This window comes from Neomonachus schauinslandi, chromosome 4, assembly GCF_002201575.2.
Source record: "Neomonachus schauinslandi chromosome 4, ASM220157v2, whole genome shotgun sequence".
In the NCBI taxonomy this organism is placed as follows: Eukaryota; Metazoa; Chordata; class Mammalia; order Carnivora; family Phocidae; genus Neomonachus; species Neomonachus schauinslandi.
Genome location: NC_058406.1, coordinates 106,619,654 through 106,628,485, shown reverse-complemented (window position 1 = coordinate 106,628,485; position 8,832 = coordinate 106,619,654). Strand labels below are relative to the sequence as shown.

General features: G+C 41.7%; 1 pseudogene; it reads left to right on the top strand.

The window, feature by feature from the left end:
• Positions 1-2,669: 2,669 nt before the first annotated feature.
• Positions 2,670-6,176, top strand: LOC110578753 (annotated as a pseudogene).
• Positions 6,177-8,832: the final 2,656 nt, after the last annotated feature.

Genomic DNA, 8,832 nt, shown 5'->3' with positions numbered 1-8,832 from the left:
GAACCTCAGGAGAACCACAATTTTAAAACTTACTTCATCTGGGAAGTCAAAATTATTTTGGCAGTTCTCTGGAATGGGAAAGAAAAGACAACTAATCCCTTCCCTACTCCCTCCCCATGACAAAAAGAAAAGTTACAACATAAGGCATATTGGAGCCAGTTACAGAAATACATTTGAAGATCTGCAGGGTTGCACAATTTTGTTGGGTGCAAATTTGGAGAAGTAATTTTGAGGCTAAGTAAATGTCTGGAGACTTTATTTAAAATGTCCCTTTGTCTTTACCCAGCCAAACTGGCACCTCAGGGTCATAGAAGAGGCCTTTGTTTCCTCCATGACATTAGAATGCTCTGGGTGTAAAGAGAAACCATCAGGGAATCTTAGATGAGCAGATAGGTTATTTCTATTTTAGGGGCGTGAGGATGCACCTCTGCTCCCTGCAGTGTTAGAAGAACATTAAGCAGGCTGTACCCTACAGGTTGCCTTAGTTAAATATATATATTCAGCATGATTAATATACAGGTTACTCCTTTGACAAGCCTCCCTATAATTTATCTGAAGCAACATCTCAAACTTGCATAACATTATCATATATTTGCATCTCTAATGCCATTCATTTCATATTACTACACATTAAGAAAGGCATATCAAAACTGGAAATATCCCAAGGAAGTCAATTAAAGTGTTGGGAGGGACTTTCATATGAGAATAATTTGAAAAAATGATGACAGAGCACAAATGATTAAAATATGAAATATCACAAAGGGTAATAGGAGCCAAATGTGAACATGTTCACCAAGTTCCAGAATGCCTGGGCAGAGGGATGTCTGTGAACACCGAGGAGGTCATTTAGCATAAGTAAAAGAAGGAGTAGATAACAAATACAGGATACACAAAGTTCAGAATCCTCAGACTGTGTTCAGACTGCTGGTCTTGCTCATTTACCTATTCATCTGTCTGTCCTTGTATTGAGTCAGCGAATATTTGTGGAGGGAGCACAGTCCCTGCCCTCAAGGAGTTCAGGATCTCAGGAGAAACAGAGTTCAAGTGAATTGTACAAACATTTGGTGGCACCTACTAACTGCCAGGAGCTCTACCAGGGAATGCCCATAGGAGAGGTGCTGTGACAGAGGTTAACACTGGGGTCATGCAAGCACATAGAAATGATCAACAGAGCCAGACGAGGTGTGCCGGGAGGGTCCAGAAGGTCTTCTGGGGGAGGGCATGTCTGAATGGAATTTCAAAGGATGATTAGAAAACAGTCCAGTGAGGGCGCAGGGAGGTGGAAGCTTCAATGGATGGAGCACTTCTGCTGACTGCTGTCCTACGACTAAACCCAGAGACTGAGCCACCCAGACTTCTCAACTACTCCCAGGAGCAAACCCTGAGTTGTGACTTTTCTCCCATCCTCCTAGACCATTGCTTCCAGCTTCTCCCCCAGTTGCACAAAGCACTCCTTACAATGAATCTTTTATTCCACATCATGGGTAGTGGGCCTGCATCTTTGATTGAACTCTGACTGACAGCAATTGTATATAATCTCTCACCTCGCCCTTCCTACCCAATGCACCCCAATAAGAATTTTGTTTTCATATCTCCATGGAAAAGCTTTTGAAGGTCACCTGCAGCCTCAAATTCTCAACCCCTGGCCTATTGTTTGTTTGCATAAAACTTGCTGTCTCAGAAGCATTTGAAACCATTGATGACTGCCCCCTTCATGAAAGGTGATTTTTCTCTCAGTCTCTCCTGGCTTCTTCTCCTCTGTATATTTGCTGTCCCCTCTTCTTCTGCCTAACGTCTAATTTTTTAGTGCCCTAGGGCTTGGATCTTGGTTCTGATCCTTTCCCTGTGGACACTGTCTCCCCACCCAACCTAACCCAGTGTCCAGGCTATAAATGCCATGGTTACCAGGACCACCCAACATCTCCCATCCCCATCTCTTGCCTGAGTTCCAACTCAAATCTGGAGCCCTCTTCCTGATACCTCCAGGGTGATGTCTAATAAGCATTGGACCAACCCTTTACCCCTGCCTCTCTGCCCCTCAAAATGCACCCCTCTTCAGGTCCCCCACATCTCAGTGAACATTATTACCCACTTGCTCAGGTCACAATTCTGGGAGTTTTTCTTGGTTCTTCCTTTTCCTCACCCCACTACTCCTACATTGGGCAAGTCCTATATACTACACCCCAAAAATAACCTAAGTAGAACTCCCCCCACCACATCTGATGCCTACATCCTAACCTGAATCTTCCTTTCCTCTTCAGATAACTGCACCATCCTCCTAACACCTAAAGAATCCTCACACTCAATCTCACCTCTAGCCATCCTTCATCTGTTCAAAACTCCAAATGTTTCCATTGCAGTCACCAAAATATTTACACTCCCATGCAAGTCACACCTTGTCTACCACCCCATTTCCTACCATAATAATGGGTTGTCAACCAAACATCTAGCCCACACAGGTACTGGTTTGTGCCAATTCCCTTCCTGCCTGCTCAGGAAGGAGCACACAGCCTGGTATAGAGCTTTAGTCTGTTGAGGCTGCTATAACAAAATACCACAGACTGGGTGCCTTATAAGCAGCAGAACGCTATTTCTCACAGTTCTGGAGGCTGCAAGTCCAAGATCTAGATGCCTTCTTCCAGGTCACATATTTCTTGCTGTATACTCACATGGTGCAGAAGGTGAGGGAGCTCTCTGGGATCTTCTGTAAGGACACTAATCTCATTCATGAAGGCTTCACCCTCATGACCTAATCACATCTCAAAGGCCCCCACCTCCTAATACTATCACACTGGGTATTAGAATTTTAACATGCATTTGGGGAAACACATTTAGACCATGGCATATAGCAAGTGAGATTTGTGGGAAAGTCTGCTGGGGCTTTGAGAAATGTTTTCCTCAGGAGAGGTGTCCCAAGAAGATAAGTCCTCCCTTTTACCTCTGCATATTGTCATACCTGGATTTGACCCCAGGTTGCTGTAACATTCATCTTGCTTCTGTCTCAGAATGAAGCAATCACCAAGGACAGCAACACGGGAAGAAAGATAGAAAGGTTCTGGATCCCTGATGATGTTGACTCTCAATCCCATGGCTTCAGAGCCCACCTATTTCTAGATTCCTAAAATAGTAAATCATAAGTTTCCTTATGGTTTATGCTGCTTGTTCTTACTTGGAGTGCTCTGTCCCTGCATACTCACCTACACTGGGATTTATTCAAGTATCACCTAGTCAATGGGACCTCCCTGACCTCCTCATTAAAGTAGCACCCTCTTCCATACCCCAGACTCTTTCTGTTTCATTGCCCTGTTTTCTTTCTTCACAGCATTTGTCATTACATTATATTATCTATTTGTCTACATGTTTATTTTCTGCTCCTCTGCCAGAATGTAAGCTCCATGAGGGTAGGAACATGGTCTTGTTCATTGTGCACCATGCAGATTAGAGCCCGGTTTAGTAACTGTAATTTTGTAAATGTGTTTGGAATAAATAAAATGTGGCATGAGAACATGGCAGATTAAAGAACCACAGGTATTTCTGTGTGCAATGTTGAGGGGGGTGACAAAGGTATAAAAGAGAGAACAGGATGGAATTAAAGATAGATGTGAGGTAGCTAAGAGCTTTGTGTTTTATCCTAAAATTAAGGAAAAGCTATTTATTTTAAGAAGGAGCATAATAGGCTCCTGGCACGGACATCAGCACAGGTGATAGCTGCAGCTTCCCTTGTGTCCATGTTGGCCACCTGGCTGCTCCACCCACGAAGAGCTGCCACCTCTGTCATCACCCCTTCCACATCTCACTAGTTCAAAACGAAGCTGTTTTCATTTCTGGAAGGAAACTTGGCCAGCAGATCAAACAGGAAGTGCAGTAGGAGGTGTAAGAATGGGTGGCATGGGGCAATAAGTGGTCACACCTGGGTGTGGTTCTGGTTGCTGAGAATCCTGCAAGTCATTCCTATATCCTCAACAAAATCTGGCCAGTTGCAGAGGTGGGAATCAACAGTGAGACAACTGTGGAACCAGCTTCAATTTCAAAGGAAGAACTGTTGAATTTAATCAATAAACTAAGTAATGATGATATTACAAATTTGTGATCACCAAGAGAGCTTGGTATTGGCACAAAAACAGACACATAGATCAATGGAACAGAATAGAGAACCCAGAAATGGACCTTCAATTCTATGGTCAACTAATCTTTGACAAATCAGGAAAAAATATCCAGTGGAAAAAAGACAGTCTCTTCAATAAATGGTGCTGGGAAAATTGGACAGCTACATACAGAAGAAAGAAATACACAACTCAAAATGGATGAAAGACCTCCATGTGAGACAGGAATCCATCAAAATCCTAGAGGACAACACAGGCAGAAACTTCTCTGACCTTGGCCACAGCAGCTTCTTTCTAGACACATCTCCAAAGGCAAGGGAAACAAAGGCAAATATGAACTACTCAGACTTCATCAAGATAAAAAGCTTCTGCAAAGGAAACAGTCAACAAAACTAAGAGGCAATCCACAAAATGGGAGAAGATGTGTGCAAATGACACTACAGATAAAGGGCTGGTATCCAAGATCCATAAAGAACTTCTCTAAATCAACATCCCCCCCAAAAAAAATAATCTAGTCAAGAAATGGGCAGCAGACATGAACAGACACTTCTCAAAAGAAGACATACAGATGGCTGACAGACATGTGAAAAAATGCTCAACATCACTAGCCATCAGGGAAATACAAATCAAAACCACATTGAGATACCACCTTACACCAGTAGAATGGCAAAAATTGACAAGACAGGAAACAACAAATGTTGGTGAGGATGTGGAGAAAGGGGAATCCTCTTATACTGTTGATGGAAATGCAAGTTGGTACAGCCAGCTTGGAAAACAGTGTGGAGGTTCCCAAAAAGTTAAAAATAGAGCTACCCTATGACCCAGCAACTACACTGCTGGGTGTTTACCACAAAGATACAGATGTAGTGAAAAGAAGGGGCACATGCACCCCAATGTTCATAGCAACAATGTCCACAATAGCCAAACTGTGGAAGGAGCCGAGATGCCCTTCAACAGATGAATGGATAAAGAAGATGTGGTTCATATATACAACGGAATATTACTCAGCTGTCAGAAAGGATGAATACCCACGATTTGCGTCAACATGGATGAAACAGGAGGAGATTATGCTAAGTGAAATAAGTCAAGAAGAGAAAGACAATCATCATATGGTTTCACTTATTTGTGGAACATAAAGAATAACACAGAGGACCATAGCTGGAGGGAGGGAAAATTGAAGGGGAAGAAATCAGAGAGGGAGACAAACCATGAGAGACTATGGACTCTGGGAAATAAACTGAGGGTTTCAGAAGGGAGGGGGTAGGGGGAGGGGGTAGCCAGGTGATGGGTATTAAGGAGGGCACATGTTATGATGAGCACTGGGTGTTAAACACAGCCAATGAATCATTGGACATGACATCAAAAACTAATGATGTATTATATGTTGGCTAACTGAACATAATAAAAAAAATAATGATGATGATAAATAATGTAGATGGCCTTCTTGTTCAGCTGCCTCTTCCAGAGCACATAAATGAGAGAAAGATCTGCAACTGTGTTTCTCCAAACAAAGATGTTGATGCTTTATGTAATTAATGTAGAGTGACTGTGTTACCAGCAGTCTCACGGGATGTCTGGGAAACAATTAAGTGAACTGGCATTCCAACCCCAGGGAAAAATGTGGTTGTGGTTGTGAGGTCGAAAGATGTTGGAATGCCCATTGCAGTGCTACTACACACAGATGGGGCACATGAACACCCTGGAGGTGATGCCACTGTTACAGTACACTCCCAAAGAGCAACTGAAGAAACATAGTTATTGCAGACATTGTGGTCTCTGCTACAGGCATTCCCAATCTGATCACAGCAGATGTGATCAAGGAGGGAGCTGCACTCATCAGTGCGAAAATAAAGAGTTCAAGGTCCCATCATGGCTAAAGCCAAGTTGGTTGGAGATGTGGATTTTGAAAGAATCAGAGAGAAAGCTGGTTACATCACTCCAGTCCGTGGGGGTGTTGGTCCCATGACAGTGGTGATGTTAATGAAGAATACCACTATTGCTGCAAAAAAGGTGCTGAGGCTTGAAGAGCAGAAAGTATTGAAGCCTAAGGAGTGTGGAGTAGCAACTAATTAACTGCTGTGTCTTCTGTCATGAACAACACTCCAAGCCAGTTCAAGAGGCAAAGCAGGCCAAAAGAAATGCAATATTTTTTTATTTATTTTACTGAAATGGTTTAAAATGATGTTTTGTTGTATTTAAAGCTTAAATGGGTGGGTGTTTGTGCACATAACTCTGCAGAACCTCACCAGAGACCATGCCAATATCATGCTGGGTCATGTGATCCAGCCAAGAGAAGCCATTAACCTAGTGATTAACATGGAGGACATTGTCCCATTGAGAAAAAATGCTTAACTTTGTCAAGTCACTTCATTTTTTTAAATAATTTTATTATGTTATGTTAGTCACCATACAGTACACCATTAGTTTTTTTTTTTTTTTTTTTTTTTTTTTTTTTTTTTTTTTTTTTTTTTTAATTCATGAGAGACAGAGCGAGAGAGAAAGGCAGAGGGAGAAGCAGGCTCCCAAGGAGCAGGGAGCCCGATGCGGGACTCGATCCCAGGACCCTGAGATCATGACCTGAGCCGAAGGCAGACGCTTAACCATCTGAGCCACCCAGGCGCCCCCATTAGTTTTTGATGTAGTGTTCCATGATTCATTATTTGTGTATAACACCCAGTGCTCCATGCAATACATGCCCTCCTTAATACCCATCACTCGGCTCACCCATCCCCTACCCCCCTCTAAAACCCTCAGTTTGTTTCCCAGGTCCATAGTCTCTCATGGTTCATCTCCCCCTCTAATTCTTCCACCTTCATTTTTCCCTTCCTTCTCCTAATGTCCTCCATGCTATTCCTTATGTTCCACAAATAAGTGAAACCATATGATAATTGTCTTTCTCTGTTTGACTCATTTCACTTAGCATAATCTCCTCCAGTTCCATCCATGTTGATGCAAATGGTGGGTATTCATCCTTTCTGACAGCTGAGTAATATTGCATTGTATATATGGACCACATCTTCTTTATCCATTCATCTGTTGAAGGGCATCTCGGCTCCTTCCACAGTTTGGCTATTGTGGACATTGCTGCTATGAATATTAGGGTGCATGTGCCCCTTCTTTTCACTACATCTGTATCTTTAGGGTAAATACATAGCAGTGTCATTGCTGGGTCATAAGGTAGCTCTATTTTTAACTTTTTGGGAACCTCCACACTGTTTTCCAAGCTGGCTGTACCAACTTGCATTCCCACCAACAGTGTAAGAGGGTTCCCCTTTCTCCACAACCTCTCCAACATTTGTTGTTTCCTGTCTTGTCAATTTTTGCCATTCTAACTGGTGTAAGGTGGTATTTCAATGTGGTTTTGATTTGTATTTCCCTGATGGCTAGTGATGTTGAGCATTTTTTCACGTGTCTGTTAGCCATCTGTATGTCTTATTTTGAGAAGTGTCCGTTTGTGTTTTCTGCCCATTTCTTGACTGGATTATTTTTTTGGGGGGGGGGTGTTGAGTTAGAGTTCTTTATGGATCTTGGATACCAGCCCTTTATCTGTAGTGTCATTTGCAAATATCTTCTCCCATTCCGTGTGTTGCCTCTTAGTTTTGTTGACTGTTTCCTTTGTTGTGCAGAGCTTTTTCACTTTTGTTTCCCTTGCCTTTGGGAACATGTCAAGTCACTTCAGTTAAAATTTGCATTTTCTAGGGTTGCATTTCCCAAGTGCTATTCCAGTAAGAGTTGGTACTCACTTCAGTTTCTAAACCTTTTGCATTCATCTGGTCAAACCAAAGGAAAAATGTTGCTAGAGAAATGGTAATTGAGTAGAAAAAAATTACTCTAATTTACATACATATTGTATGTGAAAACTAACTGTTAATGGTGTCCTGGGCTGTTGTTTTATGTCTTAGTTATTGGGAAAATATTTAGGATATTTCCACTTGCTGTTAGTCCTTGTTCCATGTGTGTTACATTTGTGAGGTTTCCCCATTTTTTCCTAGCATTGAAAGGCTTGTTTTATTTTATAGATTATTTGTCGTGTATTGTCATATTTGGCTTTTCCTTTACCCTTAAACTTCATTGTTACATCCTTGCACTGTTAGGGATGTCTGCATGGTTTCCTTGGTATATATTGAAACCTTTTTTTGAAAAACAAAATTTGAGTTTGATAATCATTAGGGAAGCTTGTATAACAATGTAACTTACTTTTCCACCAAAGACTTGTCAGCAGTTGCCTGCTTTTCTTTGATGTACCTGTTGGCTTTCCCCAGTGGGTTTTTGAGAACTTGAGTTAATGTTTAATTTAATCAGACTTTCCAATTAAAAGGTTTTTTGTGTTTGTTTCACATTTTTTTAAATAAAACACTTCTGACTGGTGTGGGGAAAAAAGGAGCACAATACAACACTTACAATGTATTCAAGATAAACAAGAGGTGATGGGCATTAAGGAGGGCACTTGATGTAATGAGCACTGGGTGTTATATGCAACTGATGAATCATTAAACTCTACCTCTGAAACTAAGAGAAAGAGAAACAAGCCTGGAGGCAGAGAGATTGTTTAGAAAACTATTTCACTAGCCAAGCCCTAGAAATGTGGTCCAAACCAAGGCAATGACTTTAAGATTAGACAACACAGAATAGGTTTGGTTCATGAGACATTAGTAACAAAGACTTTGCAGGGCTTCATCTCCTACTGAGTATAAAATACAAAGTGAGAGCTTCCTGTTTTCTGAGTGGA